Raw genomic sequence first — 24,351 nt, forward strand, 5'->3', positions numbered from 1 at the left:
CTACATGAGATAGGTTTTGTAATTAATACACTTCTAATCTTGGATACATCTCTGCTTTTCCTGTGATATTCTCAAGGGTTTTAGTGGAAGCGAGATGCATTTCTTAGGAAACCTTTATTTTTAACATAACTTTATTTTATACTCTTTTGAATGAAACACACTCTGAACATAAATTTTGGGGGGCATTTTTGTTTTTTTCTCTATGTCACTGCTTAGATTATTTTTTTCTTTTTCAAGTTGCAGGAGGCTCATGTTACAGAAAACAGATTTTTAGCCATCAATTTTTTCTTTCTAGGTAAAAAATAATAAGAGGTTACCCATTTCAAAAGTTTTTCAGCAGCTGCTGAATTTTTATCAGTTCTATCTATCATCTATCTATCTATCTATCTATCTATCTATCTATCATCTATCTATCTTTCTTCATTATCAACATCATCATCTATCTATTCTGGGTTATTATTTTGGGGGTTCTTTGTTTTTCTAGAGCTTTTTGCTCTGGCAATTTCTCCCATTTTCATTGTGGGAGTGGTTGGTGTTGAGAAAAGGTAAAATTTCCCAAGGTCATGGAATACAATAAAAGCAGCAATATAATTTGAAGTGGCTAAATTCTTAGAGTCACATATTCTGCAGTGCTTCTGGTTTCATCACGCATTCAGAGAAAAGTGAGTTCTGAAGTCAATTTCCTAGACACATTTGGCAGGGAGCTAAATCTGAAACTGAAGCAAGAGTAGGCTATTTTGGGCTTGAATTATTAAGATAATTGAGTCATATACCACTTTATTCTCCATGTTTAGACAATGTTATACATTATATGATTTTCTTCAATGGTATACATTATAATTTTTTTCTTTAAATGATTCACCTACTCTTCACGACTCAAATCCTATAATTTGATTTACTTCATTCCAGCATAGTTGCCTATCATTCTCTCAGACACTTGAGGTTAAAGTTCTTGAAAAGTGCTTGTATCTCAGTTGGGCTTCATGGTGACATTGTGCTAATGTGCTTTGGTAACAAAAACATTCTAGATTTTAAAACCAAAGCCCACTTTTATTATTTTGTTTTTATTTTAAACATGCTATTAAGAAAGAGAATATGTCAGAGGTCAAACTTACTGCTTCAGTATTCCTTTGATTTATTACTGGTCTGAAGTTTATTTATTAACATGTATTTATAGTATTCATAATTTTATACTTTTTCTTAGCTAAAGAATAAAAAAGACCTCTTCATAATCATGTTGATTGAATCTGCAGATGAAACATCAGGTTTTTAAATCATTTTCTTACTACTAATTTGATAAAATTTGAAATCTTTATTATCCTATTGTCTTTTTTAATATTCCTCTTCCTTCTGAAGTTCTCTGCACTGGTGCCCATGTTTCCCCCTGTCTCCCCTTCCTCTGAATCACATCAATATTTCCTCCTAGACCACATGCCCTGTTTCCCTTCAGACTTTGCAATCAGGTACCCTAATGAGTACCTAACTTAAAATGAATTGAGGTTTGAATAATGAGAACAACTTTATTTGTTGTCTCTCTTCTTCTTCCCAGAGTTTTGGGGTTTTGATAAAGGAAAATGGAAAGTAAAATGCATTGGCCTGAGGAAGGAATGATAGATGGAATTTCAGGCACTATGCAAGCCAATTAAGTTTGTAGAAGGGAAGAAGGTTATGGAGAATCAAGAGAAAAGTTTGGACCTAAACCATATAGTGCTCTATTATGTACAAATCTATGCCTAGTCTTTGAGATAACTCATAGCATGACTCTTATCCACTAATTTACACATTTGACATCTGTTTTAAAAATCAATTTTTACAACTACTGTTTTTTAAATAGCCAGGCCCAGATAATTTATTCCCTACTATATTGCTGTGTTGCACTCTTGCAATTCCTCTTACCAACAGCTCAATTAGTTTAATATATATATATATATATATATATATATATATATATATATATATATATATGTGTGTGTGTGTGTGTGTGTGTGTGTGTATGTGTGTGTGTGTGTGTATGTCATTTCAGTCCAATTAGATCTGTGGCAAGCTGATCAATTCAGTGCAGCTGCAGGTTGATGTCCAAAGTCTTAGAAGAAGAGGCCGTTTACCTGGTTGCCTGCCAGGTAGAGCAATTGTTGTTTTTTAACTCTCTCATGCACTCAATAGTGACTGCTCAACCTAGTACCAATTCATTGATCATTTTAAGAGAATCCTTATAGATTTCAAATGAAAAATTACATCCTTAACTTTTTAACTTGATATTGGTGTGTCTATGTGTTGGTGTTGATAGATTTTTTTTGTTTTGTTTTGTTGTTTTATTTGCAGCATTTTGTTCTTAGATTGCAAGAGTGACCTCTAGTGAGAAATATCTGTATAGTTATAATCTCAATCTCCAACCTTCATTTCCACAGGTATTAATGTTATGAAAAATATAGCTAGCCAAACCTCCATGAATATAAAAAAATATATCATCCAGGAATAAAACTTATAAGTCAAGTTTCTTGTTATTAGTTGTCATATATGTTATTCCAAAACTTTGGCTACCAAAGGATTCATGCATTCTGGGAATTATGGGATGGCAAGGACAACACTTCCAAAAATGTCCTTGTAAAAAAATCAAAGTAAATTATGACATTCTTTATGAGCTGAATGTATTTGACTGCAGAAAAAATGTTTTTCAGGTCTTTTGTTGCCCCTGGCAATCCTGTTGTAAATAATTGGCTGGTCCACTCATCTGTTCTCTTTCTACTACAGAGAAAGGAAGTGTTTTTCTTACCACCATTCAGGGTAGACACAAGGCATAAAGAGCACACTGTACTCTTCAATGACAAAATTAAAGTAAACTTAAACATATGTCCTACCCTCATACAAGGTCAGCCAGTAAATTTGAAGTGTGGTCAATACCATTTCTTATTCCCTACACAAGGTTAAAAGGAAGTTTTACCTACCTTTCAAAGACTAACTTCCCTTGCAGTAAAAATAACAATCACTTACATTGGCATAGTGCTTTAAAACTTATAAAGCACTTTCATTTATATAATTTTACTTCTCCTTTTTACCATTTTTCAGAAGTATTATTTATCCCATTTAAGTGATGAAAAATATGAGGCCCAGTGATACTAAGTAGCATGTCCAAGGTAACACACACTTAATAAATGGTGAAATCATAAGTCTTTGGACTTGGTATACTTTTTTTCACAGCTGCTTCATAGTCTGATAATAAGACTTTCCCCACACAATGTCATTTTCCCCCAAATAACCTAAATACAAAGTTCTAAGAGGCTTGAGAAGAGAAAACAAAGAAATGATCTAGTTGTAAGGATCAGGGAAAAATTTGATGGTGAAAGTCAAATATAGTTTAATCTTTAACAAATTTGAAGGATGTGTAAAGATGAGGAAAACCATTTCACATTAAGCAAAGTCAAGCCAATGGGGAAGTATGGAACACTTATAAGAAATAAGAAGTAGTCTAAATTATCAAAGTGTCAAAAGGTAATGGAAAATAAGGTTGGAAAAAGTTGAAATCAACACATGGAAGTCTTTTAATTTTATAAAATGGTCTATCAACCTCAACACTGTTGACATTTAAGGCCACATAATTCTTTATTGTGGGTGGGGGGCTTCCTCATGAAGTGAAGGATGTTTAATAGCACCCTTGCTTCTACTCACTAGATGCCAAAAATATTTCCTCCCCAAGTTGTGACAACCAAAATTTTCTCCAGATATTTCTAAGTGTCCCCTTCTAAAATAAAATTGCCCTATCCTGGAGAGCTATTTCAGATTTTGAAACAGAGAAGTGTGATAAAGTAATATATGCTTAGGGAAGACTATCATGGCAAACGTCTACAGACAAATTGGAAGGGGGGAAGAATTGAAGACAAAATGGCCTAACCTTAAGATATGGCAGTGGTCTCAGTGGACAGGCCAGAGGGAGCTGCTATATTGGAAAGGGCATTTAACTAAGAGGCAAGGTACTTTGTTGTTTTTTTTTTGTTGTTGTTTTTGTATTTTTTTTTCTGAAGCTGGGAATGTGGAGAGACAGTCAGACAGACTCCTGCATGCGCCCGACCGGGATCCACCTGGCACGCCCACCAGGGGTGATGCTCTGCTCACCAGGGGGCGATGCTCTGCCCCTCTGGGGCATTGCTCTGCCGCGACCAGAGCCACTCTAGCGCCTGGAGCAGAGGCCGAGGAGCCATCCCCAGCGCCCGGGCCATCTTTGCTCCAATGGAGCCTCGGCTGCGGGAGGGGAAGAGAGAGACAGAGAGGAAGAAGGGGGGGTGGAGAAGCAAATGGGCGCTTCTGCTATGTGCCCTGGCTGGGAATCGAACCCGGGTCCCCCACACGCCAGGCCGACGTTCTACCGCTGAGCCAACCGGGCAGGGCTAGCAAGGTACTTTGATTGCATTGCAAGCTCTGCCTACAGTTACTTGGAAAAGTCATTTAAAACATCGTGTCCTCTTTTTTTTTGTCTACAGAGTCAGGTAGAAGGTGATGCATGATGATCTCGGGTTTCCTTTCTGAGCTGCATATATTCTGAGTATGTTAAAAACAGATATGCAAATGTGTCATTAACTTTAATTGCATCTACTCTTCTCTATATGTCTTTCAAAAGAATCTTGCTGGGTATCAAAAGAGTGTCTGACTTTATGCATAAACATAAACTGTGTGACCTCACTTCTCAGATTAAGTTGGGAGATAAGACAAGTCAAAAACAATGAAAAATCTGAATTATAAAATGCATTTTAAAGGCATGTAGATATATTTCATTCAAGTACTTGAAGGACTTAGAACATAGATGTTAAAGTATTATCTAGAAGAGGTATTTTGGAAGTTAGTTTAACTAATTAATTTAGCATTTACTGAAAGCATACTAAGTACAAGATACAATAATAGGCTTCACAGGGGTTACAAAGATGGATTATTTATGGGGCCTGTAAAGAAAGTTACAGTATATTAATACTGTATATTAATACTCAGCAACATACATAACTACATATAATACGGAGTAGAAAGTAATACATTCCAGACAAACTATGTATGCAAGTCTCATAAACATTAACAGGCTGATTTTCAAGTGGCTTAATAGTATACAGTACAGATTAATTCCAGGTTTAAAAACAAATCAACTTTTAAAATTCCTACAAATTCTGTATTGTGTTGCTAAAAATATTTGAGTAAGAAAAAATACACAGCAAACAATTATCCATCAGCTCAATTAAGATCTCTGAGTAATATATAACATAATTGTAGTAATTCCACACATAAACTTGCCTCATTTGCCAGTGGAGCCTTAACAAGGAGACAAGAATAGTTGGCAACTAGCAAATTGCTTATATGCAAACTAGAAAGCCCGGCGGTCATACGAAATGACCGCTGTTCTAGATATTATAAATTGTAATTAAAATGATTTGTGCAAAGGTGTCTGCTTATTCAAACTGAATTACCCAGGGCAGGTGGCAAGGATGCCCCTTTGCTTACTGCCCCACGGGGTTTCCCCCTTCTACTTGCTTAATTGCTTAAAGTAGAGTACAATGAAGGAAACCACTGGCGGTACATTTCTTAAGAGCCACCGCTAGCTCAATAAATAAAGGTGATTTAAATAATAAAGTGTTAATTCACATGTCAAAGATCTCTTTGTACACAGCATTTCTTGTGTAGATCTTTCCATCATTTTTAAGCTCGCCTTGCAGAGGACCATCAATTATTTTTAATTTTACATCCATTCTTTCATGAACTCTTGAACAGGCAACATAAAGTTGACAGTGTCCTAATGCAGGCTCAGGTAAAAAAATGCCAACACGCTTAAGCGTTTGGCCCTGAGACTTATTGATGGTCATAGCAAAGGCAAGTTTTACAGGAAATTGTCTACGTCTCAATTGAAACAACAACCCTGTTTGAGATGGAGCCAAATCAATTATTGGAATGACATGTATTTCACCTTTAGAGGAGCCAAAGACTTAGCTATTATGACATTATTTTTCAATTGGAGAACCTCTAGTCTTGTACCATTGCAAAGACCCCTTCTGGTGTTAAGATTTCTTAACAGCATAATAATTGCTCCAATCTTTAACCTCAATTTGTGAGGTGGCATGCCAGAAGGCGGGACTATTTGAATGCTGTGGCAACTTCACCCCATTGGCTAGTACAGTTACACAAGCAACCAATAAGCTATCGATGACAAACAGACACTTAAACTGCATATAATAAAGATGGTTGTTTTAAAAAAATTAAAATAGCTCTGGATAGATACCTTAGTGGTTAGAGTGTTGTCCCAAAGCAGAGAAGTTTCCTGTTTGATCCTTGGTTAGGGCACAAACAGGAACCTATTAATGGTCCTGTCTCCCTCCCTTCCTCTCTCACTAAAGTCAATTAAAAAATTTTAAATAATTATTTTTTATAAAGGTTTTATACATTAAATACTCTTTTTAAAATCTTATCTATACTATTTTGTTTCCTGTTTTAGCAATTTTTGTTCAAAATTAACATTTCTAATGTTCTAGTTTTAGTATATGCCATATAACATAGTACAAATTTTGTAAGAACACTTTTCTTTTTAAGCTGTTTTTTGTTATTTTCTTTTTTGCCCTGTTAACTAACTATCAGCAGAGCTATGTATACAGCAGATATATTACTTTGGTAAATCAGTCCTATTTGTATAAATTTTAAGCACATACATACTCATGTGCATACACACACAGCCTAAGGAAATGTGGCAGAGATAAATGTAATTAATTTGGAGAGAAAAAGACATGTTAGAGACACATATATAGATATAGATAGAACATGACAAATAATATCTACAGTGGACATTTGTGTGTTAGTAGGTGTATACCTGAGTGTGTATGTATGTCTAGACCAAAGAGAAAAAATACTGACAACTATTCAGGAACTAGTTATATCTTTTGGACATCTTATTTTCCTCCATTGTACCTGTTAAGTTACTGTACTACTTTTTTTTGGCTGTATTTAATGAACAGGAAGAGAAAAAAATTAACAGCCAAGTCAATTTGTCTCCTTTAGCTGTCTTTGGTAAAGAGGGACTATAAAGAGAACTTCAAACTAAATCAGAAAATGTGGTTTCCTACTATTTATGGATTTCAATAAATTCTGTTTTCCCTGTTCCCTCTTTGTAGATAACCATGGCTAATAATGTTCAACTAATTTTTACCTTGAAAAGAAAACATCTAGAATCATTCATATATATATATATATATATATATATATATATATATATATATGAAGAATGGGGATAAAAAAAGGAAAATCTGAAATATAAACTAGAAAAAGAAAAAAAGGTTTTAAAGAAAGACTAATAAAAAGAAAAAGATGCTAAATACAAGAGGTTACTCTAGTTAGGACCTAGCTCCAAGTTTCTGTCTATAAATATATTCAATGTAACAATGTAAAAACATTACCAACATAGGAAGGAAATTATTCACAGAACTTGGGAGAGCTAAGAGTAGCCATTTGTAGATAAGAAAGAAAGGGTAGAGCATAAATATTAGGAATAATGAAATAAAAGGAAGTGCAATTGAGAATAGACTACTACAGGAAAACCTAGAAGTTGTGGTTGGTTAAGAAACTAAAAAAGTGATAATAGCGAAAATGAACCTGACTAGGTGGTGGCACAGTGGATAAAGTGTTAAACGGGGATGCTGAGAATCTGTTTGAAACCCTAAGGTTGCCAGCTTGAGCGTGGATTATAGACTCATGGTTGCTGACTTGAGCCCAAAGGTCGCTGGCTTGAAGCCCAAGGTTGTTAGATTGAGCCCAAGGTCACCAGCTTGAGCAAGGGGTCATTGCCTCTGCTGGAGCTCCCCAGTCAAGGCACATATAAAAAAGCAATAATGAACAACTAATGAGCCACAAGTACAAGTTGATGCTTTTCATCTCTCTACCTTCCTTTCTGTCTGTCCCTGTCTATCTCTCCCTCTAATATAAATATATAAAATAAAACTATGATCCAGAGCACAATTTCTTTAACAAGAAAGGTATAAATGAAACAGGGGATTTAATTAAAACAAGCTTAGCTTCCTTTACTGTGGCCAATCACAACCATCCTTAAACTGAGGGTATTGTTTTCAGGAAAGCAATTCAAAGCTTCTATGTGCCTAATACTGTGCTAGCTACTGCAGAACATAAAAGAGATCCAATTCTTTATCCTCAAGTAGTTAAATTTCTGATACTCTTGAAAAAATCATGCAGAAAACCAAGGTCTTTTTTTCTGGTTCAGATGATAAATACAATATATAGAAATAAGAACATTGGGTCTTTGGCATCACTACCTACCTATACTTCTAGTTGCAAAGCCTAGTTGACATTATCAGCTTTATTATTTTTACCAAAAGCTGTATCCTTATTTCCTTTGCTTATACGCTGTCTTCCTACATCACTTCTAGCTAGAAAATTGGACACCTTTCCTCAGTCAAGACTGACATACTTCCTTGCAGATAAGATAAACTTCTTTTTCCATCAGAGTATGTATGGCAGAATATTGATATGGCAGAGGACCAGATTATTTCCATAAAGTATGACTCACATTGGCCAGTTTCCTGCCCAAATGCATTAAGAAAAAAATAAGATTTCCTTCATCTTCTATGTTAGAGAGTTAAGGAAAACCATATTTGAGTATCCACTTAACTTGAAAGCTACAGGATAAGGAGTGTGTTTTCAATCAGGCCTTGGCTACATAAAGTAAGTGAAAGAGGGTGTAGAAAATGGGCCGGGGTAAAAGGATGTTAAAAGGTCCCTGTTGGCTCCTGTTAAACAGAAAGGAGACTGTGACCAAAACAATTGTTTTTGAGATTTTTTTTTCTAAGTAGGTCACTACTGGCCTATAGCTAGTACAACATTCACACTGCGGGAAATTTGGGACAGTATAAGGCATGGTACTGGCCTAGGAAGCATGTGGAAATGTTCTTTGATAAAGACTTCTTAGTAACACAGTGAACCCTTTGAAGACAGGGAACAACTGCATACTATTTAATGTTATAATCACCTCAACACATATGAAAAGACCTTGCTTATAGTAAACATTTGTTATCTTTGTTGAAATTAAGTGCCATACTTGTAGAGGACACCATAAAAACTATGGAAATTCAAAATATGAAGAAATCATTGTTTCCATAAACCTATTTACAAGATACTTATAAAGCAATTTAACAGTATAATTGGGAGGTTACTGTATTGGGAAAATAGAGTTAGAATTTTTTTCTGTTTTGTGCACCATACACTATTAAATTTTATAAACATTCATTATTTTTATACAAAAAATCACAGCCTTTATAAAGGACAAGATGGGGAGAAACTCAAGAAATATAGGATTAGATCCTGAGGACAGGAAGAGTGGGGACAGTTGAGGAAGACAAGAGAGTTCCCTGTGGATTTAGGAAAGAGTTTTAGAGGAGACAGAGAAGATTGTTGTGCAGCTGCTTTGAGGATTTTGAATCAGTACATAAGTAGAGAGAAATTTTAGAAAGCTCTGCTATATGAAGCACTTAATAAACTGCCCTCTTCTTTGAGAAACTTGGCTAAAGATGCACATTAATTTTCAAACAAAAATGTACATTACATGGAAGTGTATGGGGAACCTCCCTCTTTACCTTTCTCTCATATTAGGAGATGATCAGAAATTATTTAAAATTAATCAATTGTTTCACCACAGAAATATCAAAGAATTAATAATGTAAAGTTACAGTGGGGGAGAGATATTTAAACTGCAAGCCTGAGTGGTTAGAAGCAGTGTCGTCTGCCAACAGAGAAAGGCAGACAAATGATGGCATGAGTACTCCAAATCCAGCAGTGTGAATGGCTAAGTGTTGCTGTAGGAAAAAAGTGAGGAACCAGAACTAAGGATCCTACAGAATGAGAATAAAGTATTGGAGGATGCACAAGCTTCCCAAGAACACTTCATTGGTTTTCAGAATGTGATTTTAAGCTGTTTCTGGCATAAGAGTCAGAACTTGTCATCTGACTTTCTCTGTAAGCAACCATAGGTGTTTGTTTCTTTTAATCATTATGCCTTTCAGTAAAGGCATAAAGAAGAGATGACTGCTTATGCATCATGACATTGCTAAGTGTAATACTTAGCTTCAAAATCTTTTGATTTTGGTATTCATGTTTCCTTCTTTCTGTAAAGAATAAAATGTTTATTTAAACTTATTAAAAGAGTGGAATGTAAATGTTCCACTCTCTCTTTCTGGCTCTATTGAACTCTCTCCTTTCCTTTTCTTCAGTTTATGGACATAGGAAGAGAAAGATTCTGCACATAGAATAATGCAAGATAAAAATCCAACATTCAAGCAAAAAGTGATGATTCTCTCTGATTGGTTTTGCATGAACACAGCACTCTGCATGATACACACAGTCATATAAACATTGAAGTTATCTCCTCTCATTTTATGTTGATCATGCCTTAATGGAATTTTTCTAAAAGTAACATAGAACATCTCTGTCCCTGTTTCTTTTTCTTCATCCTCTCTCTTTAAGAATATTGGGGAAAGGCAAATTTTCAATGCATGACATTTATTTATTTATTTATTTATCTATTTATTTATTTATTTTCTTCTTTTTCAAGTGACAGGAGGGGAGATAGAGAAACAGACTCCAGCATGTGCCCCAACTGGGATCCACCCAGTACCCCCAGTCTGGGACTGATTCTCTGCCCATCTTGGGCCATGCTCAAAACTGAACTATTTTTAGTATCTAAGGTGGAGGCTCCATGGAGACATCCTCAGTGCCCAGGGCCAATGTGCTTCAACCAATCAAACCATGGCTGCAGGAGAAGAAGAAAGAGAGAGAGAGAAGAGGGAGGAGGAGGGTGGAGGAGCAAATGGTTGCTTCTCCTGTCTGGTCTTACTGGGAATTAAACCCAAGACATACACATGCTAGGGTGATTCTTAACCACTGAGGCAACTAGCCAGGGAGACATTTATTTATTATTTCTAACCTGATTTATTACAAAATGGATTTCTGATGTGTTACAGAGATACATTCAATGCCAAAAGAGGAAAAAAATAAAATAAAAAATAAGAAATTTGAGCTAAGCTTTTAAGAATCAGACGAATACTATTAGACACAACTGTATGCCTTACACTATGTTAGTCTCTTTAGGGAAATGAGAGTGAAATATAAGAAATGGTTTCCAGTGTTGATGATTATATATAACAGATGGGAAGATGAGACAAAAAATCTGTGAAAAGGCAATATGGAAGCATGGTTAGAATCTGACTGTGGAGTCAAATAGTCTGGTTTTACATTTCTACCATTTATAATATTTGTGGCTTTGAATGGGATGTTTAAATTCTATCTGCTTCTGTTTGCTCAATTGTAAAGTGAGAATATAATACCTTTACTCACTTGGTTTCTGTGAGGATTAACTTAGAATATATAAGGCACTTAGGTTATTTTGTTCAGAAAATTATATGAAGTGGAGCACAACTAAATGTTTAACTCCTTAGGAACATATCCAATGGGACTCAGAAAAAGGAGAAAGTCACTGTTCACATAAGGTACTCAGGGCTGGCTTTGTGGCATAAGTAATACTTGAGCTAGACATGGAAGTTTGAGGCTTTAAGTGAGCAAAGGAAGAAAGTAAAAGCATGCCAATCAAGTGGGCAGCAAAATAGAGTATAATGAATAGCAAGACCAGGGAGATTTGTAATCAAAGGTAATTAAGAGTCTAAAAGAACTCTTATGGGACTTCAGAAAATCATTAGTGTGGCATGAATCAAATCAATAATCTGTGTATAGTTTTTTGTTTCATTTCCTCAACTGGGCATTCAACCTTGCTATTTTCATTTTCTAATGATTTAAGGATCTTTGTGGGATTATTTTAAACATTATTTATGGAGTCACAACCTACAGACAGCCAACAAGATTAATTAAAGTGAATGGCACTGCACTCTTACCTACATATGTTCATGAGTCTTAGCTTTGTATCTCACCTATGTGTGAAGTCACAGAGTTCTTAGCTTTTTATCAGGAGAGGGAAGATGTAGGGGAGGGGGGCGTTAGAGGAAGGGTGTAAAGAGGTACAAATATAAGGTGAAGGAAAATGATTTGGCATTACGTGATGGATATACAATATAATTGACTAATTAAATGATGGAGTGATGTTTGCCTGGAATCTATGTACACTTATTGATCAATGTCACCCTGTTAAAATTAATTTTCTAAATAATAAATGAATAAATAAAAAAGATAAAGTGAATGGCACCTATGTTAAAACCAGTCACATTTTATTATTTTTTATAATTAAAGATTTTTAAAAAAGTTTTCCACAGCCACATTTTCTTGTTCTTTCTTTTTCGTTAATTTTATTTAGAAAATTAAATTGAAAAGTGTGACATCGATCAATAAGAGTACGTAAGTTTCAGGTAAACACTTCTATAGCATTTGCACTGCTGATTACGTTGGGTACCCATCACCCAAAATCAGATCATTTTCTGTCACAGTATATTTGCCCCTCTTTACTCCTTTCCTGCCCTCTAACCCCTCTAACCCCCTCTTGCCAGTAACCACTTTACTTTTATCTCTATGAAGCTCATTTTTATATCCCACCTAAGTGTGAAATTATATAGTTCTTAGCTTTTTCTGATTTATTCATTTCACTCAGTATAATGTTCTCAAGGTCCATCCATGTTGTTGTAAATGATCCGATGTCATCATTTCTTATGGCTGAGTAATATATTACATTGTATATATCAGGGGTCCCCAAACTTTTTACACAGGGGGCCAGTTCACTGTCCCTCAGACTGTTAGAGGGCCAGACTATAAAAAAAAACAAACTATGAACAAATCCCTATGCACACTGCACATATCTTATTTTAAAGTAAAAAAACAAAACGAGAACAAATACAATATTTAAAATAAAGAACAAGTAAATTTAAATCAACAAACTGACCAGTATTTCAGTGGGAACTATGCTCCTCTCACTGACCACCAATGAAAGAGGTGCCCCTTCCGGAAGTGTGGCGGGGGCCAGATAAAAGGCTTCAGGGGGCCGCATGCGGCCCACAGGCCGTAGTTTGGGGACCCCTGGTATATATGTACCATATCTTCTTTACCCAATCCACTATCAAAGGACACTTGAGTCGTTTCCATGTCTTGGCCACTGTGAATAAATGCTGCAATGAACATTGGGGTGCACATGTCTTTACATACCAATGTTTTTAAGTTTTTTGGGTAGATAACCAATAGAGAGATTGTTTGGTCAACTGGTAATTCTACTATTAATTTTTTGAGGAACCACCATAATTTCTTCCATAATGGTTATACTACTTTACATTCTTACCAGCAGTGAATGAGGGTTCCTTTTTCTCCACAACCTTGTTAATACCCGTCTTGTTGATAATAGTCAGTCTAACAGGTGTGAGGTGTTATCTCATTGTAGTTTTGATTTGCGTTTCTCTAATACTTAGTGAAGATGAGCATCTTTTTATATATTTGTTTGCCATTTGTATGTTTTCATGGGAGAAGTATCTGTTCAGGTCCTCTCCTCATTTTTTAATTGGATTGTTTTTTTGTTTGGTTGTTTGTTGCTGAGCTTTGTGAGTTTTTTATATATTTTGGATATTAACTCTTTATCTGAGCTGTTTGAAAATATCATCTCCCATTTGGTTGACTGCTTTTTTGTTTTGTTGTCAGTTTCTTTTTCTGTGTAGAAGCTTTGTTGTTTGATAGTCCTATTCATTTATTTTTAGCTTTACTTCCCTTGCCCTTGAGGTCAAATTTATAATATATTCTCTATGGCCAAGATCCATGAGTTTAGCACCATGTTTTCTTCTATGTAATTTATTGTTTCAGATTTTATATTTAGGTCTTTGATACATTTTGAATGGATTTTTGTTCAGGAGGACAAACTGTAGTCAGGTTTCATCCTTTTGCATGTGGCTTTCCAATTTTCTCAACTCCATTTATTAAAGATTTTTTGGTTTTTTCATTGTGTGTTTTTGGCTCCTTTGTTGATTAGTACATATATATGTGGTTTTATTTCTGGGCTCTACATTCTTTTCCATTGGTCTGTATGTCTTCTTTTCTGCCAATACCATGCTGTTTTGATTATCGTGGCTCTGTAGTATAATTTGATGTCAATTAGTGTGATACCTTTGGCTTGATTTATTTTTTCTCAGAATTTTTTTGGCACAGCCACATTTTAATTTATACTATAATGCTAAAGAAACACATCAGTATTTTATTCAATCACTATGTAATACCTAAATCAATGTTCAGGTACTCTTTAAAAATTGCCATGGTTGTATCAATAGCTTTCTCCACTGAACTGGTATAGCAAGATTTAACTATGAACTCATTAGTAGCACCAGAAGTTGTGATCTAATTAGTAAGAAATTCACAAGGACTTTTGATCATTCAACAGGAGAGAATGTGAAAAGGATTCTTTTTTCCAATCAGATGTTTTTAAATGACAAAGGCAAACTCATCTGGAAGTAATGGTTGTTACCTTATATTGAGTCTCTACAGTTTTCTTGCCTGGCTACTAGAGCAGACCTAACTTTAAACACCTTTACACTTAATCTCATATAGTTTGAAACTAAGTAAATAAGTTTTAAAACAAATAAAATAACATTAAATATGAATTTCATACAGATTTAAGTCATTTTTCAATTGATATTATTATACAAATTGGCTACTCTACAAACCTGTATTTCTAGATCTATAACAGAATTTTTTAAAGAGTAATTTAATTTTAATACATTTATAAAAGTTACTTATTTTTTCTTCCACTTAAAAATTATAAAAAAATCATGTGTATTTAATTTTGAACTACCAGTTTAATCCAAATGAATTATTTTGCAACCATATGAACGCTTGCATACAGGCATAAAGATAAAGTGTTTATTTGCTGCAACTCCCCTGACATCTCCATTTGCTGAGTAGGAATTGGACCTGTTAGTATAATGAGTTAATATCTAAGGTCATTGTCCTTTCCCAATGGGAGCTTTTAAAAATCCCTTTGTCAAACTGAGATATGGAAAGCATTGGGTCAAGGATAGCAGGGCCATAAGCCAAGATCTTTAGAGCCAACATAATCAGCCAAGAGCCAGTGGGGCAAAGAGAAACTAGGGTTCAAGTTAAAATAAGGTTCATAAGCAGGAAACCCACTCTGCGGTAAGCAGTCAAATATTAAGATATACACAGGAACTGGGACTACAGTCACAGCAGGCAGGGAGAATCAAACACAAAACACCAGGGTCAAAGGACCTTGGAACTAAAACCAAAATCTGCCAGTGGCAGAAAGATTCACATCCTCTCTCCCTTTTACAAAGAGAACCAGTGACTGGTAGGTATCCCAAGACTAGGAATTCAAATGAAACAATTCTTCCCACCTGGAAAATTCTAACATTGATTATTCTAGGCCAGCTTCTTGATACATAAGAATGCCAGACGTGAAAGGTTCTTAGTAAAGCTCCTAGCTGATTCTATTATTTTTTAGAAAAATAAACTGAGGCTGTTTGGGAGAATGAAGTTGTCAAAAAATCACAGTAAATTAGTGGAAGGACTGGAACTACAATTTCAGTGTCCTGACCATAGTATTCTTTCCATGAAATGTCTTTGCCTTGCCTACATGGGTTACCCTTGAATGGGAGATATGAATGAGGAAACTAGTATTTTCAGACACTGAGCCAGCCAGTTCTTGTTTCAAGGAGATAAAAGAGGAGAAAGTAAATTAGATTTATGGACATGATACGTAGTCACAATGAAAATTTTATTTATTAGCCCTTGATGAAATTCATTAACAGAAATTTTTATTGGGATGATACAGCTTGGTAAGTCCTGTAACTATACAATTCATTTTCCAGTGGACATTGCACCACTTATCCATATGAGTCAGTTATAAGCCTGACACTGTTCTAACTTGTCTCTAGCATAGACAAATAACTGGGCATATTCCCCTACTATTCTTAAAGAGATTTCCAGGCTTTACATGCCTTGTTAAACAAGAAACAGGAAATTTGAGCCTTATTTTCACTCTCACTCTCTCTCACACAAACATTTTAAGCATTTACAATACATAATCTTAGGGTCTTCAAAGATTTATTCCGAGTCTTTTTCCTTCCTTTTGGCACCCACTTTCTTCTCTCACAAAGTCTAACTTTTTTCTGGGTAGGAAGCTCCGGTATCCTGCTGTTCCCACCATGCAGGACAATTATCCCATGTCTCTGCCTCTCTAACTCTTCATTTACCTGTAGATATTATTGAAAAAAATACTTTTCTTCTGCCTTTATTTTCATAATAGCTTGCTCTCAACTATAATTTAGAATCCATTTCAGTAGCTATATAATTTAATTTAAAAATAAAAACAATGAGGAGACAGGGTTTTTTTTTTAAGAATAAAGGAAGGGGAGAAGCTGCACAAAAACCACTTTGAAATGTCAAGTCTGCTTTACTTTCTAAAACTATAAAAACATGAAGACAACATTGTTTCTAGTAGATCGGACACTGCACTATATATTAGAAAATATGAATTATTTTTCTTCATTGAAGTTGAGTCATTGCTTCACATCAGGAAAATTAATTTATTTCTTTCTGAACTTGTTTCTAAATTTTAATGATCCATTAGGTTTGAGACTGTAAGCTCAGAGAAAGCAAGGACCCTAGTGTTTTAACAAATATAGTTTTGGCTGAAAATGTTTACTTAATATATTAGATAACTGATGGGAACAGCGAGTATGAGCAATGAATAGTATCAATGGGCATCCCTTATATGCAAGTTATTACTGTATCTTTTATCTCACACTCAAGAAATAACATACCAGCCAGACCAGGCGGTGGTACAGTGGATATAAAATAGGACTGGGATGTAGAGGACCCAGGTTCAAAACCCCAAGGTCATCGGTTTGAGATTGAGTTCATCCAGCTTGAGCACAAGCTCACCAGCTTGAGTGCAGGGTCGCAAGCTTGAACATGGGATCATGGACATGACCCTATGGTCACTGGCTTGAGTCCAAATGTCTCTGGCTTGAAGCCCAAGGTCACTGGTTTGAGCAAAGGATCACTCACTCTACTGAAGTCCCTCGGTCAAAGCACATATGAGAAAGCACAATCAATGAACAACTAAGGTGCCGCAACAAAGAATCGATGCTTCTCATCTCTCTCCCTTCCTGTCTGTCTGTCCCTGTCTGTCCCTCTCCTGATGTCTCTCTTTGTCTCTGTTAAAAAGAAAAGAAAAGGAAAGGAAAGAAAAGAAAAGAAAAGAAAAAATAGCGTACCAGAATGCATATGAGTAAGAATGACAATGATAACCTTAGTTCTGCTGCAAATTTTTAAGAAACAAATTCACAAACTATAGTAAATTACTAGTACAAACTTCTTAAAACATTTCTCATAACTGAAAGAACATGTCCCTTTGATTTGTGTGTTCTGATACTAACCAAGTTACTAGACTGGAGCACATGCCATAAAATACTCTTAGCACCTACCTCATGGACAAAAGAACAAAAGTTGCATGCCCTAATTATGGATTCTGTTCTGAAGGAATAATTCTCTTGAATGTTGAAGCCACAAACTTAAGTACATAAAGCACAGGAGGAAGTTGAATGGCTTTTACATTAGCATCATGACTATCTTTTCTTCATCTCATTCTGTAAAGGCCAAATGTAAGTGTGAGCATAGGAAAGAAAGGAGAACTGTAAATGTTAGTTAACAGTTACAGGAATTGAAATTTTGCATTTAACTCCTTGAATAGAAATAAAATTAACTCAATCATTCAAGTCTAAAATATACAACTTATAAATCTCTGTGGTAGAACACCAGACACTTATTTATTATGGCAAACCGAATTTATATGGTAAAAACTCCTGTACTAAACCCAGAGAAATACCGGTCAAAATAAAAGAGAAACTGCACATGATTTGCCCAGCTTAAAAGCCAATTACAGGCCCTGGCCAGTTGGCTCAGTGGTAGAGCGTCGGCCTGGCGTGCAGGAGTCCCGGGTTCAATTCCCGGCCAGGGCACACAGGAGAAGTGCCCATCTGCTTCTCCACCCCTCCCCCTCTCCTTCCTCTCTGTCTCTCTTTTCCCTTCCCACAGTGAGGCTCCATTGGAACAAAGTTTGCCCGGGCGCTGAGGATGGCTCCATGGCCTCTGCCTCAGGCACTAGAATGGCTCTGGTTGCAACAGAGCAACGCCCTAGATGGGCAGAGCATCGCCCCTGGTGGGCATGCCAGGGGATCCCGGTCGGGCACATGCGGGAGTCTGTCTGACTGCCTCCCCGTTTCCAACTTCAGAAAATAAAAATAATAATAATAATAATAAAATGAATAAATTTAAAAAAAGAAATAAAAAAAGCCAATTAAGAAAATTCCTAGGCTTTAAAATTGAAAAGAGAACTCAAACCCAAAGAAGGGAGTAAAAAGCAAAACTAAATTTCTTTGGCATCTCCTGAGGGTTTAAGAACCAGATATGAACTTCAGGGGTCTAAAGCTTGAGCTGAAAGTCAGAACCATAGAGCCATAGATCTGTGTAAAAAGTTGCACTAGAACTGAGATCCCAACAAAAACTTAGGAGCCTGAATGGACTATGCATCCTGAAAGTATATGAAATGAGGACTAGAAAACTCTGTTCATTGGTTCAGGAAAGTAGCCAGGAAATTCACACTCTGTCCAAGGCCATGTCGTGAATAAAAATAGATACTCAAAAGAAATCAGAACTTTATGAAGCATGAGTGTGGACTCTAAATTCATAGTACCCACAAGTAGTACAAACCATCAAGCTAAGAAATTAATAGAAAAACTGGTTACAAACCAGTGAAACTTGTAAGGCCTTGGCAGAGACAAACTTAGAACCAGTGTGAGGGAATGTCTTCACAGCGCTTGTGACCCAGGAGTCACACTGGAAACAATCACGCTGTTGATAAACACACAATAATATTGAGGAGAAGGGTAGAGATAGATTAAGAAATTGAAAGCCAAATTGTTGTTCTTGAGAAATTCTTAGAAATTCCTAGTACAGGGGGAAAATAGAATCATAAGAAATGATGACATATTAACATTTATGACAACATGAATGGACTTTGAGAACATTATACTAAGTGAAACAAGTAAATCAGAAAAAGTGAAGACCTGTATGATTTCACACATAGGTGGAATATAAAAATGAGACTCATGGACATAGATAAGAGTGCAGTAGTTACCAGGAAGAGGGGTTGGGAAGGATGGGAGTAAAGAGGGACAAATATATGGTGACAGAAAATGATCTTACTTTGGGTGATGGGCATACAATACAATCAACAGTTCAAATGCTATAGAGATGTTTACGTGGAACCTATGCACTCTTATTGATCAATGTCACCCCATTAAATTGAATTTTTCAAAAAAGAATTTTTTTAAATGTGTAAAGAAATTAAAAATGTTCTACCTTTCCACATTTACCTGAAATTACTTCACATTAGATATATCACTATCTCGTTCTTTTAAAGTGGCACAAGAGCAATTATATGGATTTGAAATGCAAAACATAACTTCTTTGGGCTACTGGAGGCTTATTTATAGACCATTCAGTGATTAGTGATTTTGGTTTTAGAAAAACAAACATAATATATCTTAAATCCTGAAAAGAACTAACATTATTTATGGTTGACCCTTGAACAATGCTTAGGGAAGTCCTGCCAGAGCAATTAGACAAGAAAGAGAAATAAAAATCATTTATATTGAAAAAGAGATAAAAAAATTGTCCCTGTTTGTAGATGACATGACATTATATATGGAAAACCCTAAAGATAACATTTAAAACTGTTAGAATAAAAAATTCAGTAAAGTTTCAGTATACAAAATCAATGTAGAAAAATCTGTTCTGTTTTCATACACTAATAATTAACTACTAGAAAGAGAAAATAAGAAGGCAATCTTTTTTACAATTTTATCAAAATAATAAAATACTTAGCTATAAATTTAACCAAAGAAGTAAAAGAACTGTACTCTGGAAAATGTGAGATACTTGTTTAAAACATTGAAGAAGACACAAATAAATGGAAAGTTCATTAATTCTTATAGATTGGAAGAATTAATATTATTAAAATATCCATACTATCCAAAGCAATATAGAGATTCAATGAAATCCTACTAAAAGTTTGTCATTTATCACAGAAATAGAAAAATATCCTCCTAAGGTTTCTCTTAAACCACAAGAGACTAAAATAGCCAAAGCAATTTTGAAACACAAGAACAAAGCTGGAGGGATTATGCTTCCATATTTCAAACTATATGACAAAGTGATAGCAGTCAAAACAGTAAGGTATTGGCATAAGAGCCACATAGATAAATGTAACAGAATAAAGAATCGAGAAATAAACTCCCACATATATGTATGGTCAGTTAATTTATGGCAAAGGAGCAAAGAATAATGCAATAGAAAAGGACAGATTCTTCAATAAATTGTTTTAGGAAAACTATGCAGCCAAAAACAAACAAACAAAAATCTGTACTACTATCTTAAACCATATGCAAAAATTAACATGAAATGGAATAAAGACTTGAATGTAAAACCTGAAATTATGAAACTCCTACAAGGAAATATAGGTGGTCAGATCCTTGATATCAGTCTTGGCAATGATTTTTCAGATATAACTCCAAAACCAAAGGCAACAAAAGAAAAACAAGTAAGACTACATCTAACTAAAAAATTCTGCACAGCAAAAGAAAATATTTAAAAAATGAACAGGCAACCTATTGAATGGTTGACCTGGAAATGCTGAGGTCGCCGGTTTGAAACCCTGGGCTTGCCTGGTCAAGGCACATATGGGAGTTGATGCTTCTGGCTCCTCCCCCCTTCTCTCTCTCTGTCTCTCTCTCCTTTCTCTCCCTCTCTGTCTCTCTCTCCTCTTTAAAAATGAATAAATAAAATAAAATTTTTTAAAAAGGTATAAACTTTCAGTTATAAAGGAAATAAGTCATTGGGACATAATGTACAGAATGGTGACTATAGTTAATAAAACTATTGAATATATGAAAATTAAGAGTAAATGTTAAAAGTTATTATCACAAGAAAAAATTAACTAAGTATGGTGATTAGTGTTAACTAGAATTAGTGTGGTGATCATTTTATAATATATATAAATATTGAATCATATGTTATATAGCTAAAACTAATATATGTGTCAATTTACCTCAGTAAAAAGCAAATAAAGGTGAGATGAATATTTTTGTACAAGTTTTTATTATGGACATAGGCTTTGATATGGAATTTTTGGATTATGTGGCATATAGACATGTTTAAATTTTTAAGAAACGGTTAATTTTAACTTCATAGAATTTCATATAAATAGAATCTAAAGCATGCACTTTTTTGTATTCTTTAAGCATAATTGTTTTGAAATCTCAAAATATTTATGTTGTTTTGTATCAACACTTCATTCTTTTTCATACCTGATTAATATTTTATTGTATGATGTAACAGATTATCCATTCAAATGTTGATGATGATCATTTAGACTATTTCCATTTTTTTGCCTATTAAAAATAAAGGTGTTATAAATGTTCATATACAAGTCTTTGTGTAGACATATGTTTTGTTTACTGTTTAGACCTTAGAAAGTGATAAAGCAAATATTAGTAATGCAGTTTAAACCTAAAAGAGAGTCATGTCTAAAGCTATTCACTTGTAAGAAACACAGAAAACTGAGAAACTCACAATGTTTTTCATATTTTGATAGACTTTGAACTACTATACTGTCCCCCTTAGATAAAAATGTTATCAATCATCTCTATTAGATGAATGGATTTTTTTTTGTATTTTTTTGAAGCTGAAAATGGGGAGGCAGTCAGACAGACTCCCACATGCGCCCGACCGGGATCCACCTGGCACACCCACCAGAGGGCGATGCTCTGCCTATCCGGGGCGTCGCTCTGTCGCGACCAGAGCCACTCTAGCGCCTGGGGCAGAGGCCAAGTAGCCATCCCCAGCGCCTGAGCCATCTTTGCTCCAATGGAGCCTTGGCTTCGGGAGGGGAAGAGAGAGACAGAGAGGAAGGAGAGGGGGAGGGGTGGAGAAGCAGATGGGCGCATCTCCTGTGTGCCCTGGCCAGGAATCGAACCCGGGACTTCCGCACGCCAGGCCGACGCTCTACCACTGAGCCAACCGTCCAGGGCCAGATGAATGGATATTAAACAACATAGGAATGACGAAAATTGTCTGCAGGAGAAACAATATAGTAGCAAACAGATGCTAACGATAGATAAAAGTGTTACATGCACATAGCCTAGATTTTAAAAATACCTGGATAGATTCTTTTTCAAGTTATTTGTCCAATCCAATCAGAGATCTCTCACACACCTTTTGGAAGAGAAGATGCCTACTCCTTGGAACACATTGAGTCTCACTATTTGGCACAACAGCTGGTCCTTTGGGGATATTCATCGGAGTGTGGCGTACGGTGGTTGGATGGGTTTTGTTTTGGCCTTTGACAAAAGCTTTCAAGATATTATTTCAGCATTTGTAGAAATTAAACTACTGCAATATCTGTCTCTTGCATTTATTTAACCAGAACTTGTCTGATGGGAGAGTACAAACATTCTTAGGATAAATTGCAGCAATGTTTAGTACTCATTGTGTAATACCAAAGATAGGGAAGGCACTGTCATTTTTGATAGACCACCTTGAGGAAGCCCCTTGTTACACATTGGTATAATTGTCTTTCTTTATTAAAATCAAACTAGGCCTGAGCAGTCGCATGCTGGATTCATAGGAAGGTTTTTATTTGTTTGTTTGTTTTGGGGTTTTTTTGTGTGTGTGACAGAGACAGAGAGAGACAGAGAGAGCAACAGTTAGGAATAGACAGACAGGAAGGGAGAGAGATGAGAAGCATCAATTCTTCATTGCGGCACTTTAGTTGTTCAACGATTGCTTTCTCATATGTACCTTGACTGGGGGGCTACAACAGACTGAGTGACCCCTTGCTCGAGCCACTGACCTTGGGATCAAGCTGGTGAGCCTTGCTCAAGCCAGATGAGCCCATGCTCAGGCAGGCGACCTCAGGGTTTTGAACCTAGGTCCTCTGAGTCCCAGTCCAACGCTCTATCTACTGCACAACCATCTGGTCAGGCTGAAAGGTATTTTATTTGATATCATCTTTCAACATAGCCCAAAGGAATGACAACCAGAATTTTTATGTATAAATGTATATATTGGTAGTTTTTATCAATGGAGATTCCTTATAATAATGTTTATTACAGTCTTTGGATTTTCTGCCACATGGTTTGACATTCCTTAATACCTTCAATTTCATGGAAATGATAAGCAGTAATGCATAGAAAAGACCCTGTAATTTCATATATGCAGAATGATTTTATGAAAGGTTAGGTAATCTAGTCAGGGCCAGGTAGTCTGTTTTTTTTTTTCACAATAGATCTAAAATTAAGATCCAAGTCTCCTCTTAGTCCAGTGTACTTTCCACTATATAAGGCTGCCTTTCATTATTATACATGTTTATATCACAAAGTGTGTGTTCAAAACAATAATGAATAATCTTGTTTCAGTTTTATTAGATTTTTACAACAGAAAAATGAAAAATGACATCAAAGCTTTTGACAATAATTAAGTAATCCTATTAACATGCTATTTTTTTCTAAGATATAGATTTGCACTGTAAGACTTGTATATTTGTAAACAAGTTACTTGTAAGTCCAGCTTCTCACCAGAATCCACATGTTTATGAAGTTTTCTTAATTTCCACATTGTCTTATGTAGACCCCTATTCCCATTAAAATTTTTTCTTTGTAAAAATGGAACTCAAAAATGCCTTCTGCTCGTCATGGTGATTAAACAGAAAGGGTTCACAAGAAAGAAATTAGTCTTAGAACATTGAAGTTTCCATAAATTTAAGAACAGAATGAAAAATTTTCCATAGCTCAGAAAAGTTATAGGAACAAGACTACCATGTATTATACAAGGAAAAAACATATTTTTCAAATTGCATTATCTAGGGTTCCAACCATGGCAAAATTGCATGTTATAAGGAAAATGACATACTATATTACAATTCATGAATTGGAGGATTCCTTTGTTAAAAATGTCAAAATTGTGATCTCTGTATCATTCTTCTCTTACTAATCTATTTTGTAAGAAAAAAATAAAATCAATGCCAGCAAAAAAATAATAATTGCTTATGTGTTTTATAATAAATTTGCAACTTAAAAAATTTTTAGCTACAGCCACAGAGGTGAATAATAAAAAAGTGCTTAGGTATTGCCTACAATTATTTAAGTACTGTTGGTGACACAAAAACTATAGAAGATATGATTAGACTGAGTTTTCCCTGCTTGTCCTTTTTATAGAAGTCTCTGTAATTAAAAGAAATTCCCCCTTTGGTTTATATTATTCATTTTTTAGAATAGA

General features: G+C 35.2%; 1 protein-coding gene across 1 annotated transcript in view; it reads left to right on the top strand.

The window, feature by feature from the left end:
* The window catches only part of IL1RAPL2 (interleukin 1 receptor accessory protein like 2), a 624,194-nt gene that overhangs the window by 520,682 nt on the left and 79,161 nt on the right, over window positions 1-24,351 (top strand). The window lies entirely within an intron of this gene.

This window comes from Saccopteryx bilineata, chromosome X (genome assembly GCF_036850765.1).
Source record: "Saccopteryx bilineata isolate mSacBil1 chromosome X, mSacBil1_pri_phased_curated, whole genome shotgun sequence".
Taxonomy (NCBI): domain Eukaryota; kingdom Metazoa; phylum Chordata; class Mammalia; order Chiroptera; family Emballonuridae; genus Saccopteryx; species Saccopteryx bilineata.